The 16,943-nt window shown below is 47.6% G+C and overlaps 1 long non-coding RNA gene across 1 annotated transcript; it reads right to left on the bottom strand.

The window, feature by feature from the left end:
* Positions 1-465: 465 nt before the first annotated feature.
* On the bottom strand, positions 466-5,196 carry LOC135576354 (uncharacterized). Its single transcript, XR_010468056.1, has 3 exons — positions 4,698-5,196; positions 3,373-3,439; positions 466-1,531 (listed from the first exon to the last, which is right to left on the bottom strand). It is a non-coding gene; the product is annotated as an uncharacterized LOC135576354 (long non-coding RNA).
* Positions 5,197-16,943: the final 11,747 nt, after the last annotated feature.

Below are 16,943 nucleotides of genomic sequence, written 5' to 3'. Positions count from 1 at the left end.
ATTGGGTGTCTTGAATTGAGCATCATGGTTTTTCGGTGGCTTTGAGTCGCATCTGGTTGACACGGGTTTGTAAAGCAGTTGGAAGCCGTCCAGCGTTGCGTTACGAGACCAAGGGACGCGGGAAGTGTTGGTGTTTTGCGCTAAATTAACAAGCTGAAGGATGAAGAAGGGTTAAGCAACTATCACGAGATCTGACAATCCTCCGTTTCGCTTGTGGCCATCACCAAATGGTTAAGAGGAGGTCAAATCTGAAATAGTTTCCTATAGAAGGCCAAGAAATCTCAGTCAGGACCAGATCCCTGTGTGTATCCAACCCATGAACCTGGTCTCGTATTTATAGGATGCTCAAGGCTCCAGGATTCATAAGGCCACCCAATATTCTCTGTTGATCGCCCACTTCTTCAAATAAATCGGCTCCATCCCAAAAATCCAAGCGAGCGCTTGGGAAAGGAGACAGGCAAATAATTGACGTAATAAACAAGATTTTTATTTAGTTTGGAGCTTGTTAGGTGACATTTGCATAGCGACGGTCTCAGATTCATTATTCATGAGCACAAGCTGCAATGACCCCGCGCAGCCGCTCACCAACGCCGGCTCCTGGGCTCCCAAGATTAGACGTCGTTCTTGCTGCTTTAAGCAATTTCTCTTTAAAAGGAGCACGGCGGAGTGACAGCCTGATTTCTTATTCATGTGTGGGTCTTTTCAAGGCACAACATTTACCATGGTACATAAAAATCAGACTTGCGGGTCGCAAGGGGGAGAAATGACAAGCAAATTGTGTTTAAGAGGAGGGTTGGAATAGAAATGTCCCCTCCTGTGGTCCTGTCCTGTCCCAGGTGACATGGAGAAAGGCTGAGGGTCACTCAGGAGGGGCTGGGAGCGAATTATTGCCCCAAACACCAAGACTGATTTGTGGTTTTGTCTTCTAAACAGGGGGATCGGAGAGTCCAGCCCATGGCAGACGTTGCTGCTGGGACAAGGGGACACATCCAGCCCTTTGAGGGACATTCCAATGGCTCAAAACTTGAAAACTGGGCTGGATCAAGAGGAGAAAGACAAAAATGGGCTGGATTGAGAGGATAAAGACAACAGGTGGGTACAGAAATAGTAAATGGGGGGATATCTGGCTACACAGTGTTACGGTGGAAGGGAATTGGGGAACAGCACAGCCCGCAGAATGAGCTGAAATAGTGATGCTTGTGCATCGAAAAAAGTAACAGGAACATAAATGCAAAGGGTATTAAGCTGCACATTATATATAATGTGTTATATATAGAGTTAGCGGGTTGCTATCCTACTTGTGTTTGGAAATATTAATATCTCCATGTCTTGCAAATCAGGCGTGCTCCGCAGCCACCGAGGTGATGACGGTCTCGGCTTAATTTGCAATTAGGGGTGTTGCATTCCTGCTTTAAGGAAAACCATTAGGGGAAAAGATGCTGAAGCGTTTTCGTGAGACCCTTGGACGAACATCTCGCAGGGATGGTCAGGGCTGAGTCTTCCCCGGCAGCAAAACGACCTTGGGCTCCAGCTATGAACAGGGAAAAACGAGCATCAGAACAGCTCCCTCTACCAGCACATGGCCTGCAATAGAGAAATTTAAATATATATATTTTTTTGAAGGAGCCTTGTATTGTTTCGGGACATCATTAGTGATTTTAGCACCAGGAGGGGTGGATCAGAAGCTGTTTTGGGAAGCGCTGCCAATCAAACGGTGATTTGCTCTCGGTGTGAGCTCTCCTGCTCTCTTACCCAAATTTTAAAAAATGTAATCAACACAAATGACGCCAAGAAAAGTAATTAAACATCTCATGTAGCATGTGACAGGCACAGGGATGCTGAAAGGGAGCGTTTCCAGTCGGCAAAAGCGAGGCCACGGTAGGATGTTCATTGCTGGATATCTCAACCTTTTCTCCAATAGAGACAGAAATACTTTGTCCTCTCTTGTCCCTGCGCTGTCACCTCTCCCTGTCCCTCCAAAATTCACAGAGTGGGGACCAGGGGGGACAAAAGGCCTTGAGACCGTCCTCACCGCCTTGTCCCCAGGTCTTGTTGACAGTGATTTCCAGCCCTGAGAAGCTCTTCACAGCATCAGGAAAAAGCGAATTTAAACTCAAAACCAGCACGGGCTCAAGGTGAGTTATTTCTCACCTGAATTAAACCCACTGTACCATTATCATTTTAATTCAAATGAATATATTCCCAAGAGACACATGGTGACTTGTTACGGACAGAAATTTACCTTAAAGCATCTTTGTGCGAGGGGTCTCACCCCCATCTGAGCTGGGCTGTCCTGCCCAGTGCCCACTTGCCATCTGGTGGTGAATTAGAGGAAAGAAAATACTGCCTTTTTGAAAATATAGTTAAAAAGAAGAGGTAAATTCAACAGATTCTTACCCGGTTGGAATCTAATGGGGTTACGAGGAGAAGGGACGCGTGTGAAGGGACAGCACAAGGCCACACGTCGCTGATGCCTTATTTATTGGTATTAAATAAGACTTGAGGAGAACACAACTGGTGTGCTGACCCTCTGCAGATGGGTGAATCGCACCCTAAAGCGAACCTGGGAAACTCGGATTATTCATCAGCCGCTCTTAACGGGGTTATCGTTGAGTGAAGAGCAGGCGCTGGCCTCTGCGATTTATAATTATACTGTAAATTCCATCCTGCTGCGTCTAATTACATTTTTAAATAAGAAAAGAAGTACGTATATACACGTAGGGCTTTTCCTTCCAAAGCTTTCAAGGCCGGATTTGCAAGTATGCAGGAGCAGGGGTGTTTGTGAAACAACCAAATGATCATTCCCATGTGTCTTGTTTGACAGGAGAAGGAACCAGGGGAGGACAAGCCGGGGTTTTAGGATGTTCACCTGGGATGAAACAGGCGCCTTCAGCCTTTGTGATCTACCTGATTCCAGCCCCAGAAATACCCAGTGGGAAGGAGAAAGAGGTTGAATCTCCCATTTTTCACAGTAAGTGATGCTGAAGAGGTTCCTGGGACCAACTCCGGGGTTTTCTTTTTACTTTTACTGATGATTTCAGGCACTAAAACAGTTTTGTGATCATCAAAACAAAACTCAGGAGAAACCATAAGCCCAGAGGAACAGCCTGACAAACTTGAATATTATTACAAAATTAAAAACAGGAAAGAGAAAAATGTAATAGGGAGCAAAAACTGATGGACAGGGCTGGCACCACCATAGTGGGTCTGAACTGACCGTGAATAAATGGAGGCTGGAAATTAAGGAGAGATTGGTTGGTCTCACGAGGCCCTTTCTAGACCAATATCCCTGTTTTAACTTGATACCTCAAGTTCTTCTAGGTGTCACTGTCTTTTTAATTGAATATACAGCATTAACTTTAGCATAGTCACCTTGTAATCAAAGCAGCGCTGTCGCCACATCCAGAAAACTGAGCAAGACTCTTCTCAGGGACGTTCACTAAAAGGGAAAGATGCAATGGGAACAAATCTAAATACAGGGATTCTGTTTAAACACAAGAAGAAGATTATATTTTTAATGAAACACAAGAGCTATCAGACATGAGAATGATTGTGGTGTTGGTCCTTGGCGATGCTCAAAACCCAGCAGGGCACAGCGGCTCCGGCCGCTGCTGCTTTGAGCAGAGAGGCCGACTGGGGACAAACCTGAACTATTTTACGATTTAGCAGCACAATAACCTCCCGTTTCATGTTTCCCTGCCAGGTGTGAACCACGACTTGCACCCCAGTCTCCTCTTGGCAGGTAAGGAAAACCAAACCATCACATCTCCGCATCTCTTTCTGTCCATTTTTCCTCTAAGGACAAGTGGCAGCTGAGGGCTGGAGCATTAATGTCAGCTCTGCAGCTGCAAAAAGCAGTTCTCTGCAGCCCTCTAGTGCTGCTGAAATACAGAGAAAAAGCAGAGTTTGCAACAGCCATGGGGAGAAGGGGGTGAGGGAAGCTCAGGCTCAGTGTCCTTTCCCCCCTGCAGCCAGATTTCCAGCCATAGGGTGGGTGCAAACCCCAAACTCTCACAGATTTGGGCTCAAAACCCCTCCAAGGACGCTCCTGAATTTCTCTCCCCGCCTCTGCTGCTGAGTAACCCCAGCAAAACATTTTCTCTGCCTCTTTTCCCCGCCGCCGTCATCCTAATTGTCCTCCTGTCCCCGAGATGATGCGGATCTCCCGGTGACCGCGGCGGTTCCATCAGAGCGTATTCCCCAGGAATCCACCCTACCGTTTGCATTTAAGTTCTTTATTTTCCAGGGGAAGACAATGGAACTATTTAAACATTGTTCTTCCTTGCGACGCTAATTTAAAAAGAGGCTTTTTATTTGCTAACAGGACAGAGGACCAGCTGGTGTTTACCCAAACAGTTTTCATGTTTAGACAGGCTCCTGATCCACAGAGTACGTTCCCACCAGAGAAGCTGCGCTAACCATATAAAACAAGGGGAAAATACTTTTGCAGCGCTAACATCTGGTAGGAAAATGATGTAATAACTTCATCCCATGGAGCATCACTGGGGCCGTTAATTTTAAGTCCCCTCCTGTTGACATCCCCTCTCCCCTTCTCCTTGCCTGCCCCCTTCAGACCCTTTTGTGATGCTTTCAGCCTTCTTTTCTGCTGGAGTTGCCCACATCCTACAAAATGAAGGATGAACATCATGTTTGGGAGGCCCTGTAAAGGAAAAATATTAGGCAAATGTAATATTTACCAGTCCCTTTGCTGACAGCTTTTGTTAGGACGATGCTACAGCCATCTCGGTCACTAAAATACACGTGGAGCTAAGCTGGGGAACTTCTTCTGCATCTGTTTTCACTCCTGTCAAAAACACTCCTCCAATTTGCATTAAAAAATAAAATCAACCCTTTTGCCAAAGAAAAAAGAGTTAATTGAATGAAATACAGTTGTTTCCCAGGCTCTTTCTGATAAAAATCCCATAAAGCTTCTTTACAATTGGATTTCTCCCACAAATCTCCACTTTTGACAAAAGGAGCCGTCCGCATATGGAATACTTCGAACGATTAATTCTCTGGAGCTCCAGAGACAGATGTTCTGATACCAACTACATTGCAACAGGTCAACTGCGCCTTAGAGCTATAGGATTACCTTATAGCTATAGCATTAAGCTGTTCTGCGTCCCCATCACAAGGTCCAAGTCCATGAACAGCATGAACTCACTGCAATCTTTACTTCTTGCCCCCAGCAAAAGGAACAGAATTGCTTTAAAATGAGTCGCGTGGTCTTTGACTTCGTTGTTTTGCCATTGAGGATCCGAAAAGCTGTGGCGCTGAGTTTAATCCCTGGAGGTTGGACGATGCTCCAGCTCTACCTGCTCTTGTGCTGGGACCAGTTTGGTGGTGAAATGAGCAGAAAAGGTCCATGAACCATCACCTCCCCAATAAGGTGAGAACGATGGCTTTACAAGAGCCAAATCTTTGCAAGGGTTTAAGGCAGAGGTAAAAAAATAAGGTAAAAAGCAACTAGTCGGGGGGGATATGGCCATGAAATTAAGTATTTAGTCCATAAATCGAAAAGCGCTTTGGGATTTAAGTCAAAGATGTAGAAATCTCCCTCAGGAGAAGAGGAATCTGAGCTCCCCTCCTTCACCACCTGTCCAGGCTGAAGTTGCCTTTAAAGAAACAACCTGAATAACCTTGTCATTTCAATTCTTCGCACTTTTTTTCCTCCGTGCTGTGTGTTCTCAAGATCTGGGAAGTTTAATTTCCCTGGCGCGACTGCCCGAGGCTGCTGGTCCCTATCAGGGCCGGCACAGCCACATCAAAGGGAACAGGACATATAGGGGGGAGCAGAAGGGTCACAGTCCCATCCTGGGGGGTCCGGGGATGCTGCAGGTCCCTATCGGGGCCGGCACAGCCACGTCAAAAGGAACAGCACACATCGGGGGGAGCAGAAGGGTCACAGTTCCATCCCAGGGGGTCTGGGGATGCTGCAGGTTCCAAAACACCCCTGAGGTTCTGGAATTAGGGTCGGGTTGGCAAAAAACCCACAGCGGTGTGGAGATCACCCAAACTGAAACGCTGTTGTGTCTCTTAGGTTGTATCTGAGCGACTCTGGTTTGCTGGAGAATCACAGCGAGACGCTTGTCAAGGTGGATTTAAAAAGTAAAAATAAGCACTCTTCAAAAAGGCAGCAAGAAGGCTACATGATGAGAGCCTTTGCCATCATCGCATCGTCACTGGAAAGTGGAGGTAAGCAGAGAAATCAGGGCCATTTAGAGAAATGAGGGCATTTAAAACAAGCTGTCGCTTACCTCCAATAGAACCCAAAACCTCGAGTTTGCCACCCCTGCCCAAACTGAAGTCAGGAAGGAATCCCCGGTTCCAGGTGCATCCCCAGAGAGGATCTCAAATCAAGACGCAGACAGGGAAGGATGCCAGAAACCCCAAAATTCAAGGCACCTCATGAAGGAGAGCTGGATGCCTGGGCAAAAAAAGCCAAATCTGCATGTTTTTGTTTATCCCAGCTGTGTCTTTGCACAGCCTGATGCAGTCAGCAGCGTTTCCCTTTGGTTTCAAACAGGAGGGGGCTTCGCTTTGAAGCCTTTGCTTGCATAGGAAATGAACTTCTTGATTCCTGTTGACATTTGCGGCGAGGTGGAGGTGCTGCTTTTCTTTCCAAAGCTCCCCAGCTCTGTTTGTTCAGCTACTTCACACTCCTGTGAAATGTGATAATACCGAGCAGTGGGTGGAAGGAACAGCACAAATGTCTCCCGTCGGGAGACAGGAGGTTTCAAAACTGCTCTGCATGTAAAGACAACTCCTTCCCATACCCGTTTTCACGCTGCTGTCACCGAAGCCCCTGCGTACACGGAGCTTTTCGCCGGGGAAGCAGCAAGATGCAGCGTTGTGTTTTGTTCCAGCCCTGCAGCCAGCAAAGCGACTCGAGTGCTGGTTCGTTCCTCTGGATTCTTAATGAGGAAAGAAAGCAAGAAATGAGGTTTTTGTCTTTTCAGTCTCACACAGTGAGGATTTCTCTGTTATGGTAATACAGGAATGTTTTTGCTCACAAAGTGGTAAAAGCTGCACCAACAGCATTCATCAAATCTATGGGAAAGTCAGTTAACTCTTGATTCCAGGATTAAGATTGTTAAGATGTTTCCAGCTCGACTTTAAGAAGCTGGAGTCAAGTTAATAAAGGGACATTTTGGCCAACACTTGAATTCTAACTGTGTTTGGTGAGAAGGTGACAGCGCTATGGTAAAACAACAATCACTTGTTGGTTTAAGTCGAGTCTACAGCCTCAGCTGTGATTGCTGAGTTCTTAGGTGTGGCCAGACCCAGACCTAGGCCCTATTGTAGTCTTGGCTTTAGAGTGCCCTTGAGCAAGCGCTCAGCATCCTGCAGGATTGCGGCCTTGGGCATTAATACAGTTGCAAAACCAGGCAGCTGAGGAGTGGCCAGTTTGTATTTTTGCGAGGGGGTTTGTATTTTTGCCAAGACCATGTTTGGAATAATCCAGATCTGCACCTTGCATTGGGCAGCTTCTAAAATGTTTTATTTCCATTAGCAAAAACGCTCTGGTGTTTCTGTGTAGGAGGTCAGTCGGTCGGGCTGCAAAGTCCCTATAAGGGATGAAAACTTCTGCCTCATTTTCCAGGATGTTTGTCTGCGAGCAAGGCTTGAAAACAAGAGGTTTTTCTCAACTGCTGGAATTCCCCAGGAAATGTCAGTGTGAATAGAATTAGAATTGGCGTATATCAGCACCCCTCTGGATGCTGGAAGTAACGGTGCAGGTTTCCTCTGCTCTGGAAAACCATAGAAGCGAAGGTCCCTACGTTTCTTTTTCCCCTCTGCCCCACACCCAGGGTCTGGTTGCACTTCTTGCCCAATTAAGTTTCCACTTTAATTATTCCTGATGAATTCGTTGGGATACCACGCTCCACCTCCAGGATTTGGGGTTTAACACATTAGTCATTTTTATTGCGTGGAAATGTGGACTGAATAAATGGATCCGGGCTATTTTTGTTGTGAACCGTTTAATCTTGGATGATTGCACCAAGGTGCAGGGAAGTTTCATCAAGTTAAGCAAGTTTAAATTGAATTCTCCAATAAGTGCTGCGGCTGACAGTCTGTTATTCTTAATTGGGATAGCCTGATGAGGAAAAAGCCGTGTTCCAAGTATCGATTTGGAAAGAGACTCCTCATGAAATGGAGAAACATTATGTCAGGAGGTAAACTGAAAAATACAAGCTTTTTTTACCCTGCCATTCCTGCTCCAATAGATAAAATATAATATAAAATATATAATAAATAATAATATAAAATGATGTTGCTAGCTAATACCTTTTTTTTAAGGGCAGTTCCTGCACAAACGATGCATAGGAGCATATTCTATATTCTTAAAGAATATCTTAAGAATAATGGTATATCCAGTTTTGGGAAATTTTGGCATGCAAGGAGTATGTGAGTCGGTCTTAAACAGTCAAGTCCAATTAGATATTCTGTAGTAGTTTTTCAGGAAAATGAAAACGCTGCTATTAAATGTTGATGTTCCTATATGTTAAGTGAATAAGGAATTCAGTTGTTAAGTTTCAAAAGTCTAACATGCTGCCATTAATTAATGGCTATAGAAGCAATGTATTTGGGGAACAGAGATAATATCGCTTGGCTGATATAGTGGAGCAACAAAAGCACATGTTGAAGAGCAGATATAGGAGTTTTATAGCTCACTGAAAAGAGGGGGGGAACCCAAAGCCTTCAGGGATATTGCAATTGCCTCATGTACAAAGAATGTGCGATTAAATAAGCAATTAGTTATGGATTATTCACTCAGCTTGACTGATATTCCAGTAACACGTTAACCTTGAAATGACACTTTTACAGCCCGGATTGTTCACCAATGAATCAGATCAGGGATGGAAGATGATCCTGTGTAAACTGGCGATAACTGGAAGGTGTTTATATAAAACAGATCAGATTGAGCAGACCTTTATTTCAGCAGCGTACGGACCCCCCCTGCCTCGTGTCCACCAGCAGAACGTTCCGCTCCCATGTGCTGGCACCTCGTTTTGCTCCCATCTTGTCTAACCAGGTAACGCGTTTTATGGTCTCTTGTTCTCATCCACATTTCATTGACCGATACACATCTGCTCGGGCGCCTTTCTCGTGTTTCCACTTAAATAAGAAAAGGAGGTAGTTCAGAGATACTGGTTGCTGTCACAAACATGTGTCCATGCCCTGTTGCCTAAATCCATTATCGCATTACCCAGTATAGACCGGTGTGTTTCTGTCTGAGTGCACAGGCTGAACAACCTCAGGTGATTGCTGTTAAACTCCTCACATTCCTCAGTACCAGATGAATTCCAGATGTGGTCAAACAGCTGGGACTGTGCTCATTCTTCTTTCTTTACCAGGTGCGATCCCACAGGTATTAGTCGTGTTTCTTCTGCGTTGTTCTTCGATAGAGGGAACGAGACAGATGAGAACGCCCCTTCTTTTGAAGACTTGTCATTGTCTGAAGCGCAGATGGAATTATATTCTTCATTATTGTATTTGTTCCCACATCAAAACAAGGAGAAAAGCAGCAAACCAAACCAAGAAAGATCTTATTTTTTAAAAAATGCTCTCACCTTCAGATTGTTTTCCAGTTAATGACACGGTGTATTGCACCAAGCGGCAGAGACATACTAACACAGTCATTAGCAGAAAGAAAAGCTGAAGCTGATTGGGAAAGAGTTGGGTTTGTCTTTCATAATTGTGTCATTTCTCATTGCACACCGTGTTCTCCCCAGGGATCTGACACAGGGGCCAATTCTTGTCTTGGAAATACAACCCAGGAGCCTGTCCCGGGTTTTTAATACAGGGGGTTCCACAAAAAGGCGCCAATTGCAAAGATACAGTGATTTCAGATCGGGTGCAACTTTGTGTGTGTAAAACCCAGGATAAGCTCCTGGGCTGGAGCGTTTTGGCCAGATGTTGTTTCTCCTTGGGATGCATAAAGTGATGTTTGTTCAGAGATCTGCTCTATGTGGATCTACAATGACACAAACAGAACACTTCGTGCTTAGGAACACACTTAGGGACATAGGACACATTAGGACGGATCACATTAGAAATGTAGAATGAAGTTTTCCTTGCTTAAAAGAGGGAAAGCTGCTATCCGAATCCAAAATAAATCAGAAATATTAATGGATTCAAGAAATGAGGTTAATGATGTATTTAAAAACTATTAAATTAATGTTTCTCATTAGTGGCACTGCCTAATCATTCTTTGCAAGCAGGGGAAAGAAAGTAAAGCATTATCGTCAAAGATCAAATAGTGATTCAAAATTCATTAATCCAGCACTATATAAATCAGGTAGCTTCAATAAAAATACCAGTTTGGTATTCAGATCTTATGGGCAAAATTAAAAATAAAGAATGCCTTAATTAGTGCCTTTTCAGTCAATCCAGCTGACCTATTTATTTTTAATGGAACTACAGGGTGCTAAACATGTTGTGAAAGTGGTAATTGCGGTAGTAAACTTTAGAACGTTTCCCTCTGGACTTTGTAGCTTGTTTTGTGGAGAAGGTCTCAGAATAGTGGGGAGCACGGGCTCCTCGCTGTGCCGGGAGCTGCTGTTCGGTGCTTCTGCCAGCGCGACCTGCTCCATGCTGTGGAAACACCTTCTGCCTCTTGGTATCTCATCTTTATTTTGCATATTCTAATATTTACTCTGCAGAACATGGTATGTGGGCTGCTTACAAAACTGAATGTACAGTAGTGTGATGGATGGAGCTCTTAACTTTAATAATTTGTGAAATTAAACCCGTTGTATGCTTGACGACTCCTTTAATGTACTGTTACTTGTGTATTATATTTATACCAATATACATCTTTGCACTGAAGGTTGCTTGTAATGCTACAAGTGTTGTCCTGACATGGTTTTGTTCTTATCAGCTAAATGTGAGAGGAAAAGCAGATCGGAGCCAGAAGGGACCAAGATCATTTCATGAATTTCGTCATATTCACCGAATAATGTTCTTGTGGCCAACGATGTGAACTGGAGCTGAGTGACTGGGATTGTTGTTAAACTGATATTTCCTATCACTGTTTTACCACCCTCCTTAGAATCATAACAATATCTTGGTGGGAAAAGACCTTTACGATCATCACATCCAACTGTCGGTTTGTGTGATTTAAAGACTCGGCTTCTCATGGAATTGAAGCCATAGATCTGGTGCGTTCTGCGATGGGTATTTACTGCTGGGCCGTGAATGTGATTCCATCTGGCTGACATTTGTAGGCTCCCAGAAATGCCTGTTCGCTCATACAGGTGACAAACAACTTGTGCACGTAGAATGACCTGCAACAGGAACAATAAAAGCAGCAAACAAACATGAATTGGATTGTGGGTTCTGTCTGGCTCTTTTCTGCCTCCCTTCCTGACCAGGATGGGTTAGACCAGCACTGAGAATAAATGTTAGAGAAGACCAATGTCTAGAAATCCAAAGCCTCATGTTAGACTTTTACATTTGTATCATCTTGAGCACCTAAGTATCTATTAGCAGTGCCGAATATTCCGACATCACCAACCAAGAGCTCTTGAAATAACGGGAATAACTTATGGAATAAATAAGTGATTGTCTATGCTCCATTAACACTAAACACACACTAAATACAGCTGATCCTGTGCTGAAGGAGGTTTAAGCTCAGTCCATCCTCACTTGGTCTCAGCTTGTCCAGAGTGTTCGGTTCAGGTTTGTGTGGCATTCCTGGAATTGTCCCCGAGCATCTACAGGGACATATGTGCAATTCCAATGGAGTTGGGCTGAAATCACACGTGAACACATTCAGGTTGACTTGAGAGAGGGTTGTTTAACTCTCAGACTTGCCAAGTGAATTTGCAATGAAAAACTTAATTGTTCATTGATTTGTTTAGAGATGGATGTGGACACAAATACTGCTCAAATTAAGTTTCCAAATTGCACCTGAGTTTCAAAGCAACCCAAGACATCTGAAAACCTCATACTCAACACCATGAGCCTGAATGTGACCCCAAACTTAATAGTGAGGCTCTGCCTCAGTTTGAATGGCCAGACTTTGCTCTTAAAATCTCTTTAGTGCTTATAATACATTATGAATAGAGGATTAAGTGATCTGCTGCCACATAAAACACATTGAGGACCTGAGCTGGGGAGCTCACCTGTGCTGGGTGATCCACAGACCTGAGCTGGGCGGCACGTTTGAAAGGGCTGGAGTTAACCCAGCGCAGCACCGACCACAGATGGGCGGGAGCTCCCACCGCTCACCGTGTAACGCACTGAAATCTGGGGTTCATAACACTCATTAATTAAACTAAGGATTCAGTTTTACAATCCTCCCAAGCTTTCAGCAGTTTTCACCATTAGATTTGGTTGGAATGACTTAACCTCCACATCCCACCATAAACCTCTCAAAAATGGGAATTTTGCCCCAAAGGCGCGCCTCGAAAAATAAGCAATTTCACAGCCCCGCCCTGCCCATGCCCCGCCCCCACCCCTGACACCCCCCCGTAAAAAAAAGGATCGGGCCCTTTAGAGCCCCTCTTCCCCTCCTCAATCTGTCTGTCTGTGTCCCACTCTGTGTATCTATCACCCACTCAGGGTGCTGGGGGTGGGTGTGTCAGGGGTGTGTCAGGGGTGTGTCGGGGGTGTGTCAGGGGTGTGTTGGGGTCGGGGCGGGGGTGTGAAATTGCTGATTTTCCAGAGGCGCCTTTGGGGCAAAAATGTCCATTTCTGGGGCAGTTACACGGGGAGTGGAGGAGAAGAGTGTCTTGTGAGTCTGGACAGATGGACAGTTGCACATCCGGACAGATGGACAGTTGCACATCCAGCTGGACACTTGTACGTACAACTGGACAGATGGACAGACACCCGCCCAGCCTCACTCAGTTCATCTACTGCCCGCACAAATGCCCCAGAAATGGACGTTTTTGCCCCAAAGGCACCTCTGGAAAATCAGCAATTTCACACCCCCGCCCCGACCCCGACACACCCCTGACACACCCCTGACACACCCCTGACACACTTGTTTAAAACAAATCAGGCCCTATAGAGCCCCTCTTCCCCCACAATATGTCTGTCTGTCTGTGTCCCAGTCCATGTGTCCATCACCCACTCGCAGTGCTGGGGTGGGTGTGTCAGGGGTGTGTCAGGGGTGTGTCAGGGGTGTGTCGGGGTCGGGGCGGGGGTGTGAAATTGCTGATTTTCCAGAGGCGCCTTTGGGGCAAAAATGTCCATTTTTGGGGCAGTTACACAGGGAGTGGAGGAGAAGAGTGTCTTGTGAGTCCGGACAGATGGACAGTTGCACATCCGGACAGATGGACAGTTGCACGTGCAGCTGGACACTTGTACGTACAACTGGACAGACACCCGCCCAGCCTCACTCAGTTCATCTACTGCCCGCACAAATGCCCCAGAAATGGACATTTTTGCCCCAAAGGCCTTGCTTGAAAATCATCAATTTCACACCCCCGCCCCGACCCCGTCACACCCCTGACACACCCCTGACACACTCCTGACACACTCGTTTAAAACAAATCAGGCCCTTTAGAGCCCCTCTTCCCCCACAATATGTCTGTCTGTCTGTGTCCCAGTCCATGTGTCCGTCACCCACTCGCAGTGCTGGGGTGGGTGTGTCAGGGGTGTGTCAGGGGTGTGTCAGGGGTGTGTCAGGGGTGTGTCGGGGTCGGGGCGGGGGTGTGAAATTGCTGATTTTCCAGAAGCGCCTTTGGGGCGAAAATGTCCATTTCTGGGGCAGTTATGCAAGGAGTGGAGGAGAAGAGTGTCTTGTGAGTCCAGACAGGTGGACAGTTGCACATCCGGACAGATGGACAGTTGTACGTCAGGACAGATGGACAGTTGCACGTCCAGCTGGACACTTGTACGTACAACTGGACAGATGGACAGACACCCGCCCAGCCTCACTCAGTTCATCTACTGCCCGCACAAATGCCCCAGAAATGGACATTTTTGCCCCAAAGGCCTTGCTTGAAAATCATCTAAATTCACACCCCCACCCCAACCCCGACACACCCCTGACACACCCCTGACACACCCCTGACACACCCCTGACACACCCGTTTAAAAAATGATCAGTCCCCTTAGAGCCCCTGTTCCCCCACAATATGTCTGTCTGTCTGTGTCCCAGTCCGTGTGTCCATCACCCACTCGCAGTGCTGGGGTGGGTGTGTCAGGGGTGTGTCAGGGGTGTGTCAGGGGTGTGTCAGGGGTGTGTCGGGGTCGGGGCGGGGGTGTGAAATTGCTGATTTTCCAGAGGCGCCTTTGGGGAAAAATGTCCATTTTTGGGGCAGTTACGCAGGGAGTGGAGGAGAAGAGTGTCTTGTGAGTCCAGACAGATGGACAGTTGCACATCCGGACAGATGGACATTTGCACGTCCAGCTGGACACTTGTACGTACAACTGGACAGATGGACAGACACCCGCCCAGCCTCACTCAGTTCATCTACTGCCCAGCACAAATGCCCCAGAAATGGACATTTTTGCCCCAAAGGCGTTCCTTGAAATCAGCAATTTCACACCCCCGCCCCGACCCCGACACACCCCTGACACACCCCTGACACACCCCTGACACACCCCTCACACACTTGTTTGAAACAAATCAGGCCCTATAGAGCCCCTCTTCCCCCGCAATATGTCTGTCTGTCTGTGTCCCAGTCCGTGTGTCCATCACCCACTCGCAGTGCTGGGGTGGGTGTGTCAGGGGTGTGTCAGGGGTGTGTCAGGGGTGTGTCGGGGTCGGGGCGGGGGTGTGAAATTGCTGATTTTCCAGAGGCGACTTTGGGGCAAAAATGTCATTTTTTGGTGCAGTTATGCAGGCAGTGGAGGAGAAGAGTGTCTTGTGTGTCCAGACAGGTGGACAGTTGCACATCCGGACAGATGGACAGTTGCACATCCGGACAGACGGACAGTTGCACGTCCAGCTGGACACTTGTACGTACAACTGGACAGATGGACAGACACCCGCCCAGCCTCATTCAGTTCATCTACTGCCCGCACAAATGCCCCAGAAATGGACATTTTTGCCCCAAAGGCCTTGCTTGAAAATCAGCGATTTCACACCCCTGCCCCGACCCCGACACACCCCTGACACACCCCTGACACACCCCTGACACACTCGTTTAAAACAAGTCAGGCCCTTTAGAGCCCCTGTTCCCCCACAATATGTCTGTCTGTCTGTGTCCCAGTCCGTGTGTCTGTCACCCACTCACAGTGCTGGGGTGGGTGTGTCAGGGGTGTGTCAGGGGTGTGTCAGGGGTGTGTCGGGGTCAGGGCAGAGGTGTGAAATTGCTGATTTTCCAGAGGCGCCTTTGGGGCAAAAATGTCATTTTTGGGGCAGTTACACAGGGAGTGGAGGAGAAGAGTGTCTTGTGAGTCTGGACAGATGGACAGTTGCACATCCGGACAGATGGACAGTTGCACATCCGGACAGATGGACAGTTGCATGTCCAGCTGGACACTTGTACGTACAACTGGACAGATGGACAGACACCCGCCCAGCCTCACTCAGTTCATCTACTGCCCGCACAAATGCCCCAGAAATGGACATTTTTGCCCCAAAGGCCTTGCTTGAAAATCATCAAATTCACACCCCCGCCCCGACCCCGACACACCCCTGACACACCCCTGACACACCCCTGACACACCCGTTTAAAAAATGATCCGTCCCCTTAGAGCCCCTGTTCCCCCACAATATGTCTGTCTGTCTGTGTCCCAGTCCGTGTGTCCATCACCCACTCGCAGTGCTGGGGGTGGGTGTGTCAGGGGTGTGTCAGGGGTGTGTCAGGGGTGTGTCAGGGGTGTGTCGGGGTCGGGGCGGGGGTGTGAAATTGCTGATTTTCCAGAGGCGCCTTTGGGGCAAAAATGTCCATTTCTGGGGCAGTTATACAGGGAGTGGAGGAGAAGAGTGTCTTGTGTGTCCAGACAGATGGACAGTTGCACATCCGGACAGATGGACAGTTGCACGTCCGGACAGACGGACAGTTGCACGTCCAGCTGGACACTTGTACGTACAACTGGACAGATGGACAGACACCCGCCCAGCCTCACTCAGTTCATCTACTGCCCGCACAAATGCCCCAGAAATGGACATTTTTGCCCCAAAGGTGCCTCTGGAAAATGAGCAATTTCACACCCCCGCCCCAACCCCAACACACCCCTGACACACCCCTGACACACCCCTGACACACTCGTTCAAAACAAATCAGTCCCCTTAGAGCCCCTCTTCCCCCACAATATGTCTGTCTGTCTGTGTCCCAGTCCGTGTGTCCATCACCCACTCGCAGTGCTGGGGTGGGTGTGTCAGGGGTGTGTCAGGGGTGTGTCAGGGGTGTGTCGGGGTCGGGGCGGGGGTGTGAAATTGCTGATTTTCCAGAGGCGCCTTTGGGGAAAAAAATGTCCATTTCTGGGGCATTTACACAGGCAGTGGAGGAGAAGAGTGTCTTGTGAGTCCGGACAGATGGACAGTTGCACATCCGGACAGACGGACAGTTGCACATCCGGACAGATGGACAGTTGCACGTGCAGCTGGACACTTGTACGTACAACTGGACAGATGGACAGACACCCGCCCAGCCTCACTCAGTTCATCTACTGCCCAGCACAAATGCCCCAGAAATGGACATTTTTGACCCAAAGGCCTTGCTTGAAAATCAGCGATTTCACACCCCCGCCCCGACCCCGACCCACCCCTGACACACCCCTGACACACCCCTGACACACCCCTGACACACCCGTTTAAAAAATGATCAGTCCCCTTAGAGCCCCTGTTCCACCACAATATGTCTGTCTGTCTGTGTCCCAGTCCGTGTGTCCATCACACACTCGCAGTGCTGGGGTGGGTGTGTCAGGGGTGTGTCAGGGGTGTGTCAGGGGTGTGTCAGGGGTGTGTCAGGGGTGTGTCGGGGTCGGGGCGGGGGTGTGAAATTGCTGATTTTCCAGAGGCGCCTTTGGGGCAA

The sequence above is a fragment of the Columba livia genome, chromosome 25, assembly GCF_036013475.1.
Source record: "Columba livia isolate bColLiv1 breed racing homer chromosome 25, bColLiv1.pat.W.v2, whole genome shotgun sequence".
In the NCBI taxonomy this organism is placed as follows: Eukaryota; Metazoa; Chordata; class Aves; order Columbiformes; family Columbidae; genus Columba; species Columba livia.
Note: the sequence above shows the minus strand (reverse complement) of the source record. Positions and strands in the feature narration are given on the sequence as shown.